This window comes from Balaenoptera acutorostrata, chromosome 5 (genome assembly GCF_949987535.1).
Source record: "Balaenoptera acutorostrata chromosome 5, mBalAcu1.1, whole genome shotgun sequence".
NCBI lineage: Eukaryota > Metazoa > Chordata > Mammalia > Artiodactyla > Balaenopteridae > Balaenoptera > Balaenoptera acutorostrata.
In genome coordinates, this window is record NC_080068.1 from 78,958,505 (window position 1) to 78,979,148 (window position 20,644).

Below are 20,644 nucleotides of genomic sequence, written 5' to 3' on the forward strand. Positions count from 1 at the left end.
GGAAGACAGTTTCTTACAGCTAACCTTCACCTCTCCTGCAGGATAGGCAAATAGGCACCTTCGTGAAATCTTTGTTTGTTTGGAACTCACACTTTCATCTTACCACTAGTCCCTCTTTAAAGTCTGTCAATTCATGGACCCAAGAAAACAACAGAGTAGCCCTAAGTTTTCCCAAATTGGGAAATCTCTTGGGTCCCAGTTGTTTAGCGGGGAAACTAAGAAGGTTAGAATGGGAGAGTAGAAAGCACCAACTTAGTTTACAAAGAAATGAGGCTCTTACACCACAAGTATTATCCTTATTTCAATCCCTAAGGTCAAAGCAACAAAGGTTTGAGCTGACTGCCTCCCAGTTCCCCACTATCTCTGGATCAGCCTTTAATACTCCTCTTGAACTGATTTTTAGTCAGCTTTCTGGATGCACTGTTAGGGAGGGTACAGGGGAATAACTGCCACGTCTGACGTACTGTTGTACATATAAGACTAAAGGTCGATCCCCAATTTTCACCTGGGCCTGAGTGATCGAAAACAATCTCTACGTGTCTCAAAAGACATCAACTTGCGTCCACGTCTACCGCTACCCCCGCTATTCTAAAGACTCCGGCCGAGGAAAGCCATCAGCTTAGGCAAAGGGAGACACACTGCAGAGGGCGTTGTCCACGACAGACGACACAGAGGACACACCGGCCACTTCAACAGACGCGTGGCCTTTCCTCTCCACAGCGGAGCGCTCGGCTCCACCCCTCCCACCAGGAACTACAACCCCCGCGCTCCACGCCCGCACGAACCGCATGACGCTCGCGCCCGCCCCGCCTACCCGGACCTACTGGGCAGGCGCAGGGCGCGCGCATGCTCGGCCGGCCGGCTGCTGGGGGTCTCGGGCGGCTGCAATCTGTTGCGCCGCCGCCCGCGGAAGCCGGCAGATCCGGGTCTTGTGGCTAAGAGTGACGTGGTCAGTCGAATCAAAACAGAGGAGGGGAGGAAGCAGCGGGCAAGAGCGGCGGCGGCAGCGACGACCGGAGCAGCTGCAGCTTTCCGGAAGCTTCAGGCGGTCTTTCTGCCGAGGCTTGGTCACGGCCCCCATCTTCCCCGCCCTATCGGTTGTTGTCTGGGCGGGTGAGTGTCTGCCCCTTCTCCCACCGCCGTTTGCCGGCCCACCTTCCCCTCACCCCGGTTTTTCCTGGTGGCTCCTCAGGCTCTGGCGGACTGCGGCGGCTGTGGCAGAGCGGGGCTTCTTCTCGGGCTCGGAGAGTCCCCGGCCGGGCTGGCGACTCTGCACCTGGAGAAGCCCGCTGCTGCCGAGCCCGCGTCCCCCGGCGAAGAGCGAGGCGGAGAGCCTGAAATTTGGCTTTCTCTGCAGGAAACCAGAGTCGGGACTTGGCAGGGAAGTGGACGGTAGCCACGGATGGTTTTATTTTTAGGGCAAGCAGTAAACTCGGGTGGAGGCATATAATGGAGTAAAAAGAAGAGAGAGTCGTAGCTGGAAGGAAAACCCCACAAACCTTGAAATTCACATTATATCATTTATCTCTGTTCCTCAGCCTTTGCCGGGTTTGATGAAGTCACTAGGATACGTCCTTTGTTGTGATTAATGAGACTAGAAAGCTGCCGTCCAGAAAGCGGGAGCTTTTAGCCCTTACTGTGTTGTGAATTTGAAGGATTCCATTTTTCTGTTTGTTCAGTAAGTGGAACCAGAGCCGACAGTAAAGAGGTAGCACCCTTTATTGGAACAGATAAAGTGCGATAAACTGGTTATCAGAGTACCTGAAGTGTCATGTTGCCATTTAAAGCCAGTTTTCCAAAGTGGCTGTTTCTGTGTGTTTTTTAGCCAAGATGATGTTTGTTAGCCGTAGAGAATCAGGAGGATGTATTCAGTTGTCCTAGTTTGCAAAATCGAAGATGTGGCCTAAAGAGAATGTCTTGGCTTTGCATAAAGTCGGATGAGCTTCCTGCACGTAATACCTGTGTTTAAAGAGATCTTCCAGTTTTTGTGTTATTGTCAGAAACCATTGGCAGCTGTACGTAGAATAACTTGGATGGCGTAAGACCTTTCAGACGTAGTCTCGAGACCCTTAGGAGGCGTTCTCGCTGCCCCGTCTGTGGAGCTTGCAGAAGGCTTGTGTTCCCTTCCACTTTAGATGACCGGCCACGCAGATTCCTCTAGTGTAGCCTGCTTGGAGCCCTGCCGCTCTCCGCACTTTTCCATCGCACGAACGAGACCGGAAGACCAAACCTCCCTTTTGTCCTAACTTAGTTTTAAAAAAGAATTTTTTTCCGCAGAGAACTCATTAATTGAGGTGTTTCTTTAGCAAACGGCAGGAAAGAAAAACAGAGCTATGTGCTAAATTGATTGTCATTTATCAAATCCAGGTCTTAGGAATTTAGACTACTCCCTTGAAGGGTATGTCCTTGTGTGGCATAACATGGACCTCTTCCTAACGAATTTCTTCCTTCCGTGTGTGGAACCGGGATCTTTTTTTCTTAACACCACAATTGGAATCCTGCTGATTTACACACAAACGAAATTATGTTTTCTTGAAGTTCTTTTTTTTTTTTTTTTACCTTTTATGCTAACCTATAACTGAATATTTTTGTTTATATGAAATAATTTGTGATAATTGGAGAAAATGTTGATTAAGGCAGATAAGCAAAAAAAAGAAGAAAATAAGTCATCAATATTCTTGCCATCCAGAGATCACCAGAATGTCAGCAGTGGTTTTATATCCTTCCAGACTTTTTTGCATTTATGTATTTTGTACAAAAATGGTATCATACTGCATATGCTTTTCTGTAACCTGCTTTTCCACATAGTAGTACTTCATTTTTGAGTAACAAAGTTTAAGTTTTTGCAGATAGGGACTTGTAGACCTTAACTTTTAGGGAATGTTCACTGTATGTTTGCCACACCATAGTGATTAAAATCGTGGTTCTAAAAGATTTCCTTTAAAATCTCTTATGATGATATTGTAAGATTTACAAAATTAATATGCACTGTGTGACAAGGCTTTGCTTGTTTAACTCTTGAGAGAGCAGGCACAGAATAGCCTGAGATGACAATATGGAAGTTTAAAAAGTTGTTGTTCATTTAGTGATCTGATTCAGGTAAAGGTTTAGTTCTATTCCATAGCTGCTATATACTCCAAATACTGACCTGCTGTCCAGGCTTCTGGGAGTAAGATTCTAAAAGATTTTACTTTACTTTACACACTTAATGTTCTTTATTAACATTGAGTCTTGGATGTGTGCCCATTAGTCCAGTGCTTTATCAGTGGTGCCAAAAGAGAAGAAAGTTTCTCCTTCACCTCAACTTCAAAGGATAAGTACATACTACAAAGTATCCTAAACATGCTAATAACGTATTGGGGTCTGTTAGTCATAAACTTAGCTAGATTTGCCTTAAATTATAGTGTTCAATATATATTCTAGATTTGTCCACTTCTTCCCATCCCTACTGCTACCACCTTTGCCAGCTAACCATCTCTCACCTGGCCTACTGCAGCAACCTCCTGGTCTCCCTGCTTTCACTTTTGCTTTCCCCTTACCACAGCCTAAGGGATCCTTTAAAATGTAAATCAGATTGTGTCACGGCTTTGTTGAAAAGCCTCTCATCACGTTCGGAATGAAATCCAAACTCTTTACCAAGGTTTGCCAGGCAGTACATGTTTTGGCACTGCCTTCCGCTCTTATCTTGTATCCGAATGCCTAGATTAGTACCCAGGAGCCTGGTCACGTCAGTTTCTTCTTGCATTCCAGCGGCACTAGCATTGTCCCAGGAACTTGCCAGGCTTGTTCTTACCTCAGGGCATTTGCACTTGCTGTACCCTGTGGCTTCCGATCTTTTCCCAGATCTTCCCATGGCTGATTCCATCGTGTCATTCAGGTCTCAGTTCAGCTGTTGTCCCTTCACGGAGATTGCCCCCACAATTATCTCACCGTTCTCTCTTATTTACTTTATTCCATCACTGTCTGGAATTTCCTTATTTTTTTGTATTCTGTCTCCTATACTAGAAGTTAAACTCTGGGAAGATGGGGACCTTGTCTGTCCTTTTCACTGCAAAGTAGGTGCTCAACGCATGTTGGTTGAATGAATAAACCTGAACACATCTGCATCACTCTTGAACGTACTGTCTATTTTAAACCAGTTCTTTCTATGGAAAAACCCTAATTTTCAGCTTCTTTTTGTAGGGCTGTACCTTGATTCTCCAACTTCAATAGTTCTTGATGTTTGGGCCAGAGAACAGTCACATTCTACTTTAGACCTATAGAATTAATCCCTGTGAGGAATTGGTCCCAGGTATCTGAATTTTCAACAAGCCCTTTAGGTGATTTGAATGCTTGTCAAAGTTTGAGAACGTGTTAATATTTTAATGGCTTTTCTCTGGGAGATTTCTTCTTGCTTTATAGTAGTAATGATAGCTGTCATTTTGGGGAACACTATGTGTCAGGTACTATGCTAAAAACTCTTAGCGTGTTTTTCATTTAACTGTAGAGCAATTCAGATGTAGGCATTCCAGCTCCCACTTTACAAATGAAAGAACTGAGACATAGTAAGTAGCAGAAAGTTGGATTTGATCCCACATCTGTTTTCTTAATCACTGTACCCTACTGCCTCTGAACTACAGTGTTTAGAACTGTACACAGTACTTTGGTTTTGATAGGCCATGTTTTTGTTAAGGCCAAAGTAACGTTTTCTGTCCCGTTTCCAGTCATGTCCTTAATGAAGTCCATTGTTCTGTTGGTCTTTTTGCCTGAGGTTGCATAGCTGGTAGATGACCTCAAGAAACATTCGGCAAAGGTCTTCTTGCTTTGTTGTATTGAATTTTCAGAGCCTACCAGGTTTAAAGTAAATTTGGAGTATTTTCTCCTTCATATGCATTACCTTGCATTCCACACACCAGAAATCCATCTATCACTTTTTACCTGCTGGTATAGTCATTTGAATTCTTCCTACATTTTTTAAATTGATTTGGGTGTTTTAATATTTGGACAGCCATTGGATCATCATAAACTGAATAGATTTCTCACTGCAAGACCTCTTTCCAAATGAGTAAAAAAAAAAAAAAAAAATTGAATTGATTGATGCATTAATTTGGGGCAGTTAATCCAGAGAAATACCAGTTGTCTTTACTCTCTTCCTAGTCTTGAAGCCTGACTAACTATGTTTATCTGTCGAAGCTCAGGTCATACATGACCTTTAGCAGAGCTCTATCCTAATCCACCTCAGGATTCTGTAAAGAGCCCTTTGTGGCTCCCATCACTTCACCTTCCATATTATCAGTGAATTGTCTGTGGCTCTCTGGCCTATTCGATTGGGAGGCCCATGAGGTCAGGGAGAACCAATTAAGCAATCAGTAGGCTTGCTGATGGAATAAATAAATGAAGAAAAATCGCAACTTTACCTGTATCTGTAAAAAGCAGTACAATGCTAAGAGGAAGTACAGTATTTGTAATAATCTTTTCCCATGTAATGTAATAAGACTTAGAACAAAAACTTCAATAAAAGACACTAAATTGTCTAAATTGATAATTAATAGTGATATATTAGTATACGAGTTGTAAAGACTGAAGAAAATTAAAGACTCCCGACTGTTACATTGTGGCTTATATTAGGATTTTTTTAAGATTGTAAAACTTCTTAGACAAATACTACTACAGGTTTGTGAGTAAAGGTATTCTTTTGGTGTGTGTTTATGTGCATATTCATATTTTGGCCCATACAAAAAGTGCTAATCATCTGAAATGGTTGGGCATATGTCAGTAGATCCTAATGTAGGTAAAGAAAAGCTTGGGCACTTCAAAGGCATTTTAAAAGAGGGCTGAAAATTATTTGAGTCTGAAATTTAAAAAAAGTTACCTGTCTGAATATCAATAACAATGGCATTTACTATTCATGGAGTATATATGCCAGCCTCTACTTTCTTTACATACTTTATGTTTAGCTTACACATCGGCCTTCCAAGTCAGATATTGTTACCCCTAATTTACACTGGAGGAAACAGGCTCTGGTTAGGTAAGTTGCCCAAGGAAAAGCCACTGGAAGTGTTGGGATTCAAACCCAATTTTCTTTGACCTAAAATTCATATACTTTATATTACAACAGTGTTGACCAGTCTTTTTGTCTTACAGAATCATGGAAGTTGTAACAAGTAAACCTACTTGTTCTGGCTGTCAGAATATGCTAATAGAACTGCGATCATGAATGTTTTGTTCTATTTAAACCTAAATTGGATATGCATTTCTAGTAGTCCCTCTTTTTTTTTTTTTTAAACACAAGACATGCTTGTTACTGAAAAGCTGCAAAGGATAGTAATACATAAAGCCAACAACAAAAGCTATAATCCTGTCATTCAGAAGTCATCTCTGTACATGTATTTCCTTCCAGTCTTTTTAAATTCATCTTTGGTACAAATGAGATGTAATACTCACATAAGCTTGTATTCTTTTTCGGGAGTCGTGGAGGGGGTTAACATAGTGAGCTCTTTACTGTGACCTTAGAAAATTTCTAAACTTGATTTTAACTGGCTGCATTTTATAAGATATTTTGAATAAACTGGTTTACTCGAAGTTTTCATTTTATATTGGACATGAATGTAGTTTCCAGTTTTCACCATTATAAATAATGTGGTGGTGAACCATGGCTTTAAATAGTCAACCAACCAGTCTAATTATTTAAAAAGTCATAATTATGATATTTAAATGATTTGAAATGTGATTCAATCATAGTTCAGCAAGTATATATAGCATACATATACTTGCAGTCCGAGAAAATTTACATGAGAGTTTTTAATAGAGGTTGCCTCTGAGGAGAAGAGAGTACCTTTTACTTTTGCTTTTTTTTTTTTTTCCAACTTTCTGTATTTGAATTTTAAAATTAAATGTGATTACTTTCAAAATTTAAAAAAAAGTTTAACTCCTTGGAAAAGTGTATATTTTTCTATACTAAAACCAATTTTTAGGTGTGTAGTAGGGCTTATATTTTGTTTATAACATTTTAGACTTCATTGCTTTTGTTTTGAAGAAAGTTAACTTGTTGCTTATTTTCATATTGACTTTTCATTTCCTTTTTTAAATTTAGGTTAACAGATGTGAGTCTCAGTTTTGTAAAAATACAGAATAAAGCTGGGTTTTGCTCGACTGCACTCATTGACAAGTATTACAGGTGCAGCACTTTCAAATTTTAACAGCTAATAAAGATGCTTCAAATCAAGTTAGGGATATAGTAAGCATCTTCTTCATAAACGAAGACTTGGAGGACAGTGTTCTGGTTGCTATCTTGTTGTAGCTTATACTTTTAAAACACAGACTAATTTTTTCATATACTATGTATTTCGTTGCTTTGTACTCTGGACAAAGGTAATGTAGAAGAAACTGACTTGCTTGAAATTTAGAAGACTTTTTTTTCTGTGGTGCTTACTCAAGTTTCATTTTTTTTAAATAACATTGCTTTCTTTATCACAGAGGTTCTAAGCGTTTTTCCTATCATCATGAATGGCATTGGCGTGCATCTACGTGCAGATATGTCATCTAGGCTATAGCATGGGTGAGAGAAGCTGTGAGTTACCTGAGTTGGGAGAGCAGTAGCCATAACTCCTTTCTGCTTCCAAAAATCATATAGGCAAGGAAGTGAATGGGAGTGATAGTGAGAAAAAGTCTTGATTCTGCTCTAGCTTATTTGAATGGTGTAAATCATTCACAGATTTGTAACATCACTTGTGATATACCTCAGAATTTCAGAACATACTAGTATTTTGTAATACAGCTATTGAAAGCTGGTTTTTTAACATTTGTAAGTAATTTATATCCACTATGACTTGGGGTCACAGAATATGGAATTTTTATATCATCTGTTGAATTTTTCTGTTTCTAACTTATGAAACACAGCCTTTTTTCCTGAGTTTAAAAATTTTTATTCAGAATATGACTAAGTAGTACTCGAGTAGAAATTTCAGAAAAACTTTTAGAATATGAAACTTTGGGTTAAGATATTGAATATAAACAAAAATGATTCAGTTGGAAAGTTTTCCTTTGTTTGATCATTTATAATAAATTTTACCCCTGGATCTTGAGAGAATCTATGAGATTGTTTAAGAGCAAAGAACAGCTAGGGAAGGACAGGAAATTTGTAGGTGAGGGACAAATGTTCAGAACAGAAGACTTCTTTCTTCCCTTTTGCTTTTATGCAGAAGAGTGATAGCTGAGCCCCAGGAGAATACAAACACCCCAAAGCAGTATACAGAGAACTTGGGCTGAAGGTTGAAGATACATTTCAAATCTAAGGGCTTAAGAGTTATTGGCTCAGAGCATTTTACAGTTTATAAAGCACTCTTACAAATTCTCACTTGATGAACAACCCTTTAAAATGAATAGTTTCAATTATCACTCTTGTTTTATAGATAATCTGAAGTCACAGAGAGGCTAATTTATCCATTTCTCAGTAGTGCCATAACTTAAGTCATTTATCTGAGATATATTCTTTCTGCTATCCCATGCTGTTTTTAACAAGTGTTGCCTAAGGTGATTCCTAGAATACAGTCAAATACAGGTAAGGGAAAAAAGGGTCGCAGAGGAAAGTAAAGGTAATGTCTAAGATGTAGGAAAATAGGGTCACATTAATGGGGAATTTCCAGAAAAGTGGTGGCAGCCCTGGGGTGGACCTTTAACAGAGTCCTGTTCTGCAGAGACATCAAGGAATTAAGGAGGTAAGGAAATTCTAAATAATCTTGAAGAGTTCAGCTTTTAATAAAAATGGGATAGAAGTTAAGTTAGTTAAGTAGTTCTCCTTTTGATCTTTCTCCAGAGAGATTATCACAGAAGTCATTTGTCTGTGACATTTATTTTGGCCATTAATTATGTACTGGTATGTGATTATATTATTATATGAATGAATTATAATTAATAATTAACTTGATTGCAAGCTCTTGGAGGTGGGGCATGCCTTTTATTTCTTCTGTATCCTCCTCTGAACTCTTCTGCTAGTTACCTAGTCCCCTGGGGACTTGTTAGATATATCCTTTTCAGGAAAGGAGAAATGAGAGAAGACATGGGTTTGAAGCCCACCTCTACTGCGTGACTTTGGGTGAGTCACTGACACTCTCTGCGCCTCAGTTCTTTCCTCTTTAAATGAGTGAATGAGAACTGGTGCATCCCCAGGGTTTTAAGAGTAACATTTGTAAAGTTTTGGTTTGTTGAATATAAATAAAGACTTAGCATCCTCTATTCTGTACCTTATCTATACAGTGATGTCTTACACAGGCCTCCTGGTCATACTGACCTTGTTTCTTCTGTACATTCCCATTCCATTCTATGAAAAATGAACATTTTGTTGTCCTTCTTTCTAGCCTGCTCTAGTCTCTTCCTTTGGAATAGTATGCCCCCTGAAAGAGTATCTTTAAGCTTTTTGTTATCCTGTAAAAATGTTTTATGGTAAGATTTTCAGAGGTGGTTTTTATTGTAGTTTTCTCTTGTAACTAGCTAATTCTAGATGGGCCTGTTGACTTGAAAAAAATGTACAACGTAAGAGCTGTGAGTTGAGTTTGTTCAGTGTCTTACTGAGGACTATAGCATGGGAGACAGCCTCTCAGGTAGCTCTGAGAAGCCGTTCCAACGAGGTAAGGGAGGAGCCGGTGTGTGTGTGTGTGTTTATATATATATATATGCAATCAGGTGAAAGGTTACTGCTAGTCGCAAGGATCAGATATCTCAATTTTAGTGCTTTTCTGTGCATGGGAAGATGCAAGAATCTGGGGTCATTGGAATTCTTCCTTAGATATGCATTTTTTACTATCTAGGGGCCCATAAATCCAAAACACAGAATGCTTCATCCTAAATTCTTTCAGTGTGTACTGATAGGTCAGCAATGGTTGTGGCTAATGATTTGATCCTTATAGAACTGGAATGGTAGGCAACATTCTTTGTTTACAAACAATATAGGGTCACCCTATTGGATCAATTTGGGAGTATTATAAGGAATTTGTAACTGTAATTGCTTGGCTATTAATGTGAATTTTAAAAATTTGTCATGATAGGGACTTCCCTGGTGGCGCAGTGGTTAAGAATCCGCCTGCCAATGCAGGGGACACGGGTTCGAGCCCTGGTCCGGGAAGATCCCACATGCCACAGAGCAACTAAGCCCGTGCGCCACAACCACTGAGCCTGCGCTCTAGAGCCCGCAAGCCACAACTACTGAGCCCACGCGCCGCAGCTACTGAAGCCCGCGTGCCTAGAGCCTGTGCTCCACAGCAAGAGAAGCCACCGCAGTGAGAAGCCCGTGCACTGCAACGAAGAGTAGCCCGTTTGCTGCAGCTAGAGAAAGCCTGCGTGCAGCAACAAAGACCCAAAGCAGCTAAAAAAATAAATAAAAATTAAAAAAATAAATAAAAATAAAAGTTTGTCATGATAGAATTCAGGAAGTCTTAACTCCTAAGCATAGAGAATTATGGTATTTAAGGTACATAATGGGGTTTATTTCAACATTTAAAATTTTAAAATGACTTTAACTTCCCAGGCATAGCTTTAGCGGTTTTTAACAAATAACAGTTGACTGATTTGAACTTGAGTCTGCATCCTTTCCTTGCCCTCTTCCCATCAGAGAATCAGACAGAGATGCAAATGTAGTTTAAGAGAAAAGTATGTCACTAGTAAGAAGTATTAGGAAGTTAGTTGATGGTTATCTCATTTCTGTACTGCTCTAAAGTTGTGTTTAAAAGAGTGAAACAAGTATAACTAGCATGATTGGTCATATCTGACAGATGCGGAATGAGTCTTTGTCAGGAATTTACGTTGCGACTTCCTGTCCAAGATCTGGCTCATACTGGATGGATGTGTGATCATGGTAAAATTGCTAGCTTATCTGAACCTATTTTCCTCATTTTAAAACGGATAATTTTCCTGCTGTGACTTTGTTGGAAGAGCTGTTGTCAAGATATGAAAGTAGTTAGAAAGCTACAGGCAAATATAAACTATTATTAGGTATGGCTATGTTTGATTGAGATCCATTTCTGATAAAAAGAATAAAGCAAATGAATATGTTACAAAAAAGTATTGTATATGAGTGAATTTGAACACCTTATTGCATTGAGATGTTGAGTCATTTGATAAAAGTAATCCCAACAACTAATTATAGCATATTAGTACATAGTACAGTAATGATAGTATTACTGAAATTGATAGGCAAATATTTTGTTCTCCCTGTTTAATATGAAAGGTAGCCAGAGTTTTGGGATAGCTCTGCTCATTTGGTTAATCCGTTTTCTAATTGGCTACTGGGTAAAAACTTGGGGTCAGAAAGCTATTTATAGAAAAAATATATTTTTTGGAGGTGAGTAATTACCCCTTTGATATAATTGGGAATAAGGTTAAAAATAGACAGCAAACTCAAGTGTAGTCTCCCTGAATGTCTGGGGGGCAGTTCCAGCAGTTTCTGGCACGTATGTTTCACTTTCTTGGTTTTATAACTTTGGAGCTTTAATCAATAGCATTGATGCTTTTTAGATAAAAATGCATAGAATGCTTCTTCTGAGTTCCCCATTTCACTGACTAGCATCTCTATTTTCTGTCTTACAAAAACAAATTGCATGCATTCTAAATTATTACTCTGTATTTTTCCCTTGCTCTGGGTTTTTATTTTTTATTATTTTTTAAGATTTTTGTCTTTGATGTGGACCATTTTTAAAGTCTTCATTAAATTTTGTTACAATATTGCTTCTGTTTGATGTTTTGGTTTTTTGCCCATGAGGCATGTGGGATCGTAGCTCCCTGACCAGGGATCCAACCCGCACCGCCCCCTGCACTGGAAGGCGAAGTCCTAACCGCTGCATCACCAGGGAAGTCCCTGTTTTTAATTTTTAAATGGGAAGAGTTTTGATACTGTTCTTCATCACTGTAAAGATTTGGCTACTTGGAAGAGTGATTTTATCATAAATCACCTTCTTAAAATTACGGTAGAAAGATAGTTTTCATCCTCTGACCTTGAGTCAAGTTTGGTTATCCCTACTTTCTCAAGAAGAGCCCTGTGTTTGCGTGGGGAGGAAGAAGAGTTTTTGTTTTGTTTGTCTATAAAAATGTATTTCTAAAAAACTTAGGTATGTTTGAAATTTTTGGTACTAAAAGGTAGAATAGTATCATGCATCCGTATTTACCCATCAACTGGCTTCAACAATTATTCAGCTTATGGCTGTTTTATTTCATCCATATCTCCTCCTTTGGACGATTATTTTCAACTGGATTCCAGGCATAAAATCTCTTTTAACTGGAAATACGTAGTGAGATCTCTCAGAGATAATGACTCTTTTCAGATGTGTCAATTGACTTTGTAGTTATGTTAAAAAAAAAAATTAGTAATTCCTAAATGACATTTAATCCAGTCAGTGTTCAAAGTTCCTGGTTGTTTCATAATTGTCCTTTTGCTAGGTTAGTTTGAATCAGGGTTCAGACAAGGTCTCTACGTGGCATTTGATTGTTAATCTCTTAAATTTCTTCAACTGTAAGCGTATCCCTGCCATCTCTTAAAAGTTTTGTTTATTTACTTTTTACCACTTAGTTATTGAAAAATCTGAGTTAGTTTTCCTTAGTTTTGCTGCATCCAACATTTTTCCTGATTTACAAGAGTTAATATATGATCATTATATGATATTGAAAGATAAAATATACAAAATGAAAACTAAAATCCTGTCACCCAGAGATACCAAATGATAGTTTTGGTATGTTTTCTTTCAACTTTTTTGAGTGTGGTTTTTTTTGTGTTTTTTAAATATGTGCATGTGCTTTGCTTATTTTTATATCCTATTTAATATACTTTTGTGTTTATTTCCCCATGTCATTATGAAAGAAAATGAAACATTTGGCTGCATAATACTTCACAGTATGTATCATAATTTAAATATTTCCTTTTAGCCAGAAATTTAGGTTGTCCCAATTTTTCACTATGATAAAGCTATGATAACCATGTTAGTACATAAATCTTTGTATTTCAGATTTTAAAATTTTTTTGATTTTTTGGTCGTGCCGCACAGCATGCGGGATCTTAGTTCCCTGACCAGGGATTGAACCCGCACCCGCTACAGTGGAAGTGTGAGTCTTAACCACTGGACTGCCAGGGAAGTCCCTCAGATTTTTTTAAAATGATAGAACCTTAGAAGTGGAATTATTCACAGGACATGAACATTTTTTGACTTCTGGATTCATATTGCCATAAAAGTTATAGCTTGTGATCTCAAATGCAGTCTCCACTTTAAGGATCTGTTTGTATATGCTCCATGTTATTAAGATGTCTTTGCTTGTTGTATTAATGGAATGTGTGCTTTTTTAAAAATTCTTTGGCTCTTTTAATTGTATTTGAGAATTTTTTTATGCACACATTTTTATGTTGTAAGTTTGTTGATATTTTTCATTGTGTGTATCTTTAGGAAATTCTTCCACTAGAGTTCAGATAAATATTCACCTAAATTGTCTTCTGGAATTGCTGATGGCTGTTTTTTCCTTCTTAATTGCTAGCAGATTTTCCTAGGGACCATTTATTAAAATGTTGATCCCGTCCTCATTTATTTGTAATTCAAGTTTTGATATATAAATATATATATGGTTGGTATGTTCAGAAAATTCTAGAAAAAAGAATTGATTTCCTGTTTACTGGGTTGTAATATTACCTCTTCTCTCTCTCCTCCCTCCACCCTCTTTTTTCTGCCTTCCAGCTATAGTGTGTATCCAGACATCTTTGATTCTGAATGTGCCTTGGGAAAAAACCTGAAAGAAAACTAGTCTCATCTTCATCTGTTTTATTTTCCTTGTTTTATGTGTATCTTTAAAATGAATTTAAAAATGAATTCCCATTTGCTTTTATTTTAAACTCAATTTACCAAACATTACCAAAACATTATACCAACATTAGTAGTTTGTGATATATACTCTGTTGTCTCAGTATTTTGATTCTCTTAATTGTTAAAGCTTCCACCAGAGAATGAGTAGAGGAAGGGAAAGGTAAAACATTGAAAACTGATTTTACAAAGAATTATTACCTCAGATTTAGGGCAAAGGTTGACTTTAGAAGTATCCATTGTATGGTCTATTTATATACTTGGTCATTTCTCACTGATAATGGGATTTGGTTTATTTTGTAACACATTCACTTACAGAGTTTAGAATACCTTTTTTTATATATTAATTCTAACCAAGAAATTCAATGATGATGGAAGGTCAGATAGAGGGTTAAGATAATTTAGCATGTTCAGTTCAAGAGAAAAATTGAAATGTAATTATTTGTCCCTAGAGCTAATGGTTCTGGTACGGGAAGAACAAGACGCTTACTCTAAGGTTATTCTTTTTAAAAGTTAATATTTTTTGAGTAATTCAGAAGACACAAAGCAGTATACAGTGAAAAGTTTCTTTACTACTTCTGTCCCCTAAATGCTTAGGCCCTCTTCGAGAGGCAACCAGTTATATAATTATTTTTTAATACTAAATTCTTATGGTTTTAAACCATTTGCAAGCATCCATAGAAGAAAATTTATCTGTGAGTTATTAATGCAAGGAAGTTCGGCATCAACCTTTAGTATTTCTTTTGGATAGAATCTTTTGTTTACATGTGTACGTAAATGTTTACATATACGTACAGATTTATGTACCCGTATGTAAATATGTGATTTGATTTAAGAAGTGAAATATAGTATAGAAAATTAGGAAAACAAGAAGAAAAAACATCTGATAACCTTAACAGAACCAAGTATAATCAATTTAATATAGAATACTTCTTCCCTAGGTTTAAATTCTAGACACATAGTAATTTTACATACTTTTTTTCCCGTAACTACAAGAATTTCACGTTGGGCATACTGGGTTTCTGACTCATTTCTTATGAGGGATATGAATTCCTTAGTTATATTGCTCTTGGAAGCTGGAGCAGGGAACTAACCCTTATTGGAGACAAGAGGAAATGAGAGGTTGGCAAGAGTAGGGAGGTTAAATAAGGGTACATATTTTTATAATTCAACCTTGAGAAAAATAAAGGAAAAATCAAGCTGCAGTATTTCTGGGTTCTTAGAACTGATTGCTCTTCTTTTTTTGATAATTTTTTTTTTTTTTTTTTAGGGAAGATTGGATCTGAGATGTGTAGACGATAAGCTGACATTTTATTGTTTTGAATGCTTGCGTGGAAAAACAAATGCCTAATACACAGTACTCTGCCTCTAATCAAAATTAATTTATAAACTTCTTGGTAGAATTTCTTCGAGGGCGATTCCCTAAAGTTTCTGGAGAACAATGAATGTTTGTGGAATTAATAGTACATTACCCAGGACTTGGTGGTCCGGCGGTTAAGACTCCACACTTCCACTGCAGAGGGCGCAGGTTCGATCCCTGGTCGGGGAACTATGATCCTGCATCCCATGCGACATGGCTAAAACAAAACACAAAAAAACAAAAATAGTACATTACCCAGTATTACTAACTTAAGTAAAATGTCAGTGCTGATCTTTTTTTTTTTTTTTTTTTGGCGGGCTGTGCTGCATGTGGGATCTTCGTTCCCCAAACTGGTGCCCCCTGCATTGGAAGCACAGACTCTTAACCACTGGACCACCAGGGAAGTCCTAATCTATTTCTTTTTATCATTTATAAGGACTTTCCTAGGATCACCTGGAAGTAGTGGTAGTCTGCTTTGTCTCCTCTGTTTTGTAGGCTTTCCTTGTTTTTTGTTGTTGTTTTGGTTTTTTAATGTCCTTGACAGTTTTGAGGAGTATTGGCTAGATATTTGGTAGAATTCCCCTCAATTTGGGTTTGAATACCACAGAGGTGAAATGCCCTTCTCATCACATCATGTCAAAGGGTATGTGATATCAACATGACATATCAACAAGATGTTTACCTTGATCTTTTGGTTAAGATAGGGTTTGCTAGGTTTCTTTACTATAAAGTTACCTTCTCCTTCTGAATTCTTTCTTTAGAAGTGAGTCACTAAGTCTAGTCCACGTTCAAGGGTGAGTGAGGGTTAAGCTTCACCTCCTAGAGGGTGATAAATCTACTAATATTAATTGGAATTCTATAAGGAAGATTTGTCCCTTTCCCTCCTTCTACTTTCCCCTCCCTCTGTGGGAGTATTTTAAAGCAGACCACAGATAACAAACATCATTAATAAGAACGTTTTTATAGTTCTTGATACATATTGCCAAATCCCTGAAGGGTTGTAGATGTTAACTGTAGGACTAGCAATGTATGACTGAATTTTCATGGTACTTTTTTGGTGTTTTTCTTTTAGGTGAAAGTTTACATTTTTTTTTAGAAGTGAATTTTTTAAAAAATTTATTCATTTTTGGCTGCTCTGGGTCTTCACTGTGGCGCACAGGCTCTTTGTTGTGGCGAGCAGGCTTCTCTAGTTGTGGCACGCAGGCTCTGGAGTTACACGGGCATAGTAGTTGTGACTCATGGGCTTAGTTGCGGTATGGGATCTTAGTTCCCTGACCAGGGATCGAACCTGGGCCCCTTGCATGGGGAGCATGGAATCTTAACCACTGGACTGGACCACCAGGAAAGTCCCAAAGGTTTACATTTTAATTTGCATTTATTTTATTTACTTAGGGTGACCTTTTAAAATGTTTGTTAATTAGCTGTAGCACCTCTTTTGGGAATTATCTTTTCCGTTGGTCTTTACCTATTTTAAATATTTTTTAGAGACTCTCTTGACTCTTTTAACTCTTTTGTCTCTTAGACTTAAGAGGTTTATTTACCATTTTGCTTACTGGCCCTTCATTTTTTTTTTTTTTTAAGTTTTATTTATTTATTTATTTATGGCTGTGTTGGGTCTTCGTTTCTGTGCAAGGGCCTCCTCTAGTTGCGGCAAGTGGGGGCCACCCTTCATCGCGGTGCGCGGGCCTCTCACTGTCGCGGCCTCTCGTTGCGGAGCATAGGCTCCAGACGCGCAGGCTCAGCAATTGTTGGCCCTTCATTTTTAATCATCTTCAGGGTTTTGTCTTTTATTCACATCTCATGACCACATCATTCATAGTCCTGTTGTATTCTTTTAAAATTTTTTCCTCCTTCTGTTACATTTATCTACGTATATGATAAGGAAATTTGTTAGCTGTTGGTAAAGCAAGAAGTAAACAAGTAAGGCTATTTTAGGTAAAAGTCATGTAATGGTAGTTCCATTCCAAATTAATGTGCGAACTATTGTGGGTTAATCTAGCATAATCTAGCAATAATCTAGGATTATTTGCTTTAAAAATTCATGACTGATTCTCCCAAGCATTTTATGTTAAAAGTACTTTTAAAATATTTACTATTTTGCAGTGTGTTACAAAAAACCCATTTCAACCCATTTGAAAATTACTTGTATAATCTTGAAACCTATGTTGACATTTTATTATATTTTGGGAATTTTTGTTACCCCTAGGTATTTGTAAAATACTTTCTTTTAAAAAAGCATAATTTATTTTAAAAAAGAAACTTAGGAGATAACAGCTTCTTACAAAGATATATCCCAAACCAAATATTTACTTCTGTAAGAGGAACCAAGATGAACTTGCACACACACATACAAATGTATTAATGCTTTCCCCCCTAAATCTTTAATGGCTGGAAAACTTTTTTTAAACTTCATGTTAGTCCTTAACACCTATGGCAACAACAAATAGCTCTAAGATAAAAGAGCTGAAGTAAAATTGTCAAAAAAAAAAAAATCCAGGGTTTATGTTTATCCTTTAGTTCTTCTAGCTTGTCCTTTGAAGAAGTTAGTAAGTTAAAGCATTAAAGAAAATGAAAATACTCTCCAATTAATATTTCACATTGTCATTGGATGTTATTTCCAATTGCTCTCTTGTGATTTTAGATCTATTTTTCTGGGATTTGCAGTTCTGTTAACTTTTTAGCTAATAGTCTGCTAGATATTTAAATAGAAAAATTTGTCAAAATAGACCCTTATAAATCTGGCTTTGGAGCCATAGAGAAGAAAGGGAAGCAAATAATGTATAACAAGTTCTCAATCTTGCTATGACATAATGGACTAATACTCAATAATATAAAGAGCTCCTAAAATCAACTAGACAAAAAGAGTTTGAAAAAGAAGAAATACAGATGCCAATAAACTTGAAAAGATGTGCAGCCTCATTAGATAGAAAATAAAAGCAATGAGACATATTTTGGGGCTCTGACATTCTGGCAAAAAATTTTTTTAACGTTATAGCCATATATTATTGTACTATTAGTGATAGTAATAATGTTTGTAATTACTATGCTATGCAATTAGTGATATGTACTATGTGCTGTTGGTAGAATTAAAATTGGTAAAGGCTTTTTGTGAATGCCCTTAGACCTAGAGATTTCATTTTTTTGTACTTAGTCCTACAAAAATATGGGCACAAAGATGTTTGTTGCAACATTATGTTAACAAAAATGTTGGAAAGGCCCTAAGTTATCTCTACTAAAGGAATGCTAAAATTGTATGTTTGTGTTTTGGAGTATTATGTAACCATTAAAAAGAATGAAGTAGAACTTTATATATTGGAAGGTCTCCAAGACTTTTTATGTTATAAAAAAACAAGTTGCAGAACATGTATAGTATGATCTCATAAAACCTACCAAAATGATGGGTATAAATACATATAAAAAGACCTGAAAGTATTCGCACTGGGCTGTTAACTATGGTACCTCTTGGGAAAGGGAGTAGAATTGGGGAGAGAGGAATGGGGAGGTTGGCATTCGTCATTTTACTCTCTGTGCTTCTAGGGATACCACTGATACTAAATATGTAACACCGGTAATGTTGCTGTTTTACAAATATTTGCTACTAAGAGTATTTGGCCTAATCAAGAACCACTTTTGAGAAGTTTATTTCCCAAGGAATCAATCCTGTATATAATAAGCATGCAGTTCCATGGCATAGTCCTAGAAAACACAGTAGTAGAACTACAGTATCTACTCTTCCACCTTTTCCAAAGTTATAAACAGGCAGTTAAGTTTGACTCCCCAAAGATGAAATAAGGTAGGTTAAACCCACCCAGCATGAGCTGGAGAGTTTAAGGTTCTACCGGCAGATAGTAAATTGGTTAACGGCACTGGAAAATTCCTTCAGCACATACAGAAACAGGATGACTCAACTGACTAATTACAGCTGAACTCTACCAGGAAAGGTTTGTTAGTTGTGGTTGAAGGAAGAAATGACCTGGATCTGAGGGATATGGGGAATTAATTGCATTTGCCCTCCCAAGATACAGAGTGGATTATTTTACTGCTTTCCTGTGCTAAGAGTTGTTTAGTAGTGGATGGTTTGAGAGCTTTAGATGTATTTTGTCCTTTATGCTGCATAGAAAGTCATCTATAAACTGTTGCTTAATCTACGCCCAGAGTCAGATTGCTATCACAAATATTCATTATACTGGGAAAATACTGATAAGTTAAATACTTATTATGGAAAATCTTAAAATAGAAAAAAGTAGAAATGTATAAAAGCTCTCCGGTACCTATCACTCAACTTCAATAATTATCAACTCATGGCCAGTTTTATTTCTTCTATGCCGGTATTTACTTCCCTCTCTCCTCTCCAGGATTATTTTGAACTTTTTCAGTGCACTATTATTATTTTTATGACTTAGGCCTTTTGTGACCAATTGGAGTAAAGCTGGTTGTCGTCGAGGGTCAGACCCATGTCTTTGACATTATTTAACATTGTTCTCACATTAGGGATATATATCGAGGAGGTGAATAATTCCTCTGAAACATGAAAAGCAAAAGCATTGTTTTAAGTTACTTTCTATCAAATGCCTCTTCTAGGCTGATTTACCAGAATTCTGACTCAGTAACCCAGTTTTGTCTTACTCAGGATAGAGCAGCTTCTTAATGTCTTTGGACACCAAGGGATTTAAATGTGGGGTGGGATTGGGTGAGTTTTTTGCTCTAGTGCTTAGCTGGTGGTGTGCATTGACACTTGCTCTGAGGTCCTAGCCAAAAGAGGACTGTTTCCATTCTGTTTTTTTAAAAAGTAATTTTAAAGTGGAAACTATTAACTGAAAACTGTATAGTACTTAAAACAGCTCAAGTTTACATGCAGAAAGTTCCGCAGAAGCATAGCACTATTGAGCAATGTCCTGTTTATAAATGCGTTTTCTCATTTTACTGGAGGTTAATTAAGACCAACAGATACTTTAAATTCTAGCTGATATACATGTCCCTGGCATATATAGATACAGAGAAAATAAACATTGTCCAATATTCAAAAATATTTATTCATTGCTATGGCTTAAGCAATGAGGGAAGTGTTTAGAGACAGAGTGATGATTAAAATAGGTTCCTGCCCCCAAGCTGTGTTTTTTTGGGTGGGGGTGGTGGTGGTGGTGGTGGAATCTAATTTTGTAAGTCAAATGGATTAAAAAGAGACTTAAAATAGCTGTTTTACAATTTTTATGGGTGATAAAAACAAGTCTCCCTTTATAAAAGTCGGTTTGCTAGTACTTTGTATTTCTGTGTTCAGGGGCTATAGAACTGGATAGACATTGGGCATTCTGGTACTTGAATTTTATTTTAAAAAAACTTAGGACTGTATCTTTTAATTTCAACCAACATTTTATTGGACTGGCAAGGCACTGAGAGGGAGGAAGGACCAGTATTTGTAAGTGGACACTTGCATATGTCCACACCCAGCACAGTCTGAGCCCTTGTTTCCTTATGG

The 20,644-nt window shown here is 37.3% G+C and overlaps 1 protein-coding gene across 1 annotated transcript in view; it reads left to right on the top strand.

Annotated features, from left to right (window-relative positions):
- Window positions 1–845: 845 nt before the first annotated feature.
- The window catches only part of SMIM14 (small integral membrane protein 14), a 64,415-nt gene continuing 44,616 nt past the window's right edge, over window positions 846–20,644 (top strand). Inside the window, exon 1 of the mRNA XM_007178805.2 lies at window positions 846–1,113. The gene's annotated coding sequence lies outside the window, so the exon portion shown is untranslated. The remainder of the gene's footprint in view (window positions 1,114–20,644) is intronic.